Below are 1,794 nucleotides of genomic sequence, written 5' to 3' on the forward strand. Positions count from 1 at the left end.
TGTAGTGTTTACGGGCCGGAGTGTCTGCCGCAGCCCGTGAACGGGCGGAGCAGCCGCTGCTGCTACCGCTTCTCCGGCCCGTGTAGCGATCGCCACCTCCCCTCCGCCGCTATTTAAGTAGAACAATGACTAGAGCAGAATTAAGTTGTATTTACCGGAGATGAATTGTAGACTGCAAATTCTGTCGTAGTATGATCGCTCCCCCAGTCCATTGGGAGTGTCTGCCTGCGCTCTTTTCATTGAAAATATCCATTTCTTTTTTCGTCCTTCCTCCTTTGGTAAACGACAGAAACGTACATCCAACGATTGGAATGCCTCTCTGTGCAACCGGGAGCACAACAAGTTGTAGGCATTGTTTAGATTCCAAAAATAAACGAAGTAAAAGTACGCTCTAAATCACCCGTTTTGTCATGTAGTAGACGAGAGTATGCTGGTGAAGATTCTCAGTCATCCAGGTCATGGTCATTCCAAAAAAAGGTAAAAAACAAAGCAACTGGACTTGTTTTCCGTAGTTGAAGACGTTTCGCTTCCTCTCCCGGAAGCTTTCTCAATTCAAAAAGTCTGGAGTAATGATGAGTAACAAGCTTTATACCATTCCAAACAAAGGCCTGTAATGGCTTAGATAACATGCAAATTCAACCGAAACAGGACCACCCCTTAGTAATGGGCGGTCGTTAAAACCATTAAGCCAGCGGAATGGACCGAAACTGGTCCACTCCTCTGTAACGAGGAGTCGTTAGAGTTGTTATTGGCTTGGCTTAAAGGAACAATGTTTTAATCACCTGAATGAGGGTGAGAGTTAATAGAGTTAGTAGACGAGAGCAGTACTGTTTTTTGCCTAGCAGCAGGACCCGGATGTAGCGCTGACGTCACGCGTGAACTACCCTATACAAACATTTGGCCTGTGGCTGTCTGTGGAGACAGAGTTCCACCACCTTTTAAAAAAGTGCAACAAATACTCATTCTGTTCACATCTACATACCTATGAGCAATAGTTTTTATTGCATTAACATCAAAAAGACGTAGCGGTCAAGCCCGCAGGTAAAGAATGATACATGTTTCTTACTGCCAACTGGCTGCATCAGGGGCCTGTGCACCTCAAAGAAGCAGATTAATTTCTTTCACAAATGGGCTATAAGCACAGCTCCACTACTACCTGAACAGCTCCTTTTTTTCCTGAATTAATCCAGGTGTGTGGTGGCTGGTTACTAAAGTCAGACACACCTGGATTAATCAGTCTGTCCAGTAATGAAAGGCAGGAAGCAAAGGAGCTGCTGAAGTTCAGGAAGAAGTGGAGCTGTGCATTGAGCCCGCTTGGGATGAGAAAATAGTAGTGCAGCAATGTATAAAACGTACATAAAGTGTGTATAACTACATTATTTGGTATGTGTATGGTAGTAGTTGATGTGCAAGTATATTGTTTGCTCCTAAGGTGAGTTAACTCCGGTCAGTGAGTCAGCTAACATGAGATCATCTCTGGTTTCTTCGAGGCCTTCTGTGTCTGAAGAGCCATCAGCCACGGTATCCAGAGGTCTGGATAAAATAAGAGGAGAAGAGGTTATATTATGTGCAGTCAGAACAGAAATTTTTAAAACACAAGAAAAAAAAATACAACTAATTTGACTCTTCATTCTGCCACAGATAGGGAAGTGCGGTGAAACTCATGATCAGTGCCGAGACTCAAAGAGGTTATATCCTCAGACAATTGGGATACTCAACTCAAACCTGAGTCACTCTGTTTTACATAGCATACTTTGTACACATTACTCAATACGTTACTTTATCACTTAAATC

The sequence above is a fragment of the Fundulus heteroclitus genome, unplaced genomic scaffold (genome assembly GCF_011125445.2).
Source record: "Fundulus heteroclitus isolate FHET01 unplaced genomic scaffold, MU-UCD_Fhet_4.1 scaffold_28, whole genome shotgun sequence".
Classification (NCBI taxonomy): domain Eukaryota; kingdom Metazoa; phylum Chordata; class Actinopteri; order Cyprinodontiformes; family Fundulidae; genus Fundulus; species Fundulus heteroclitus.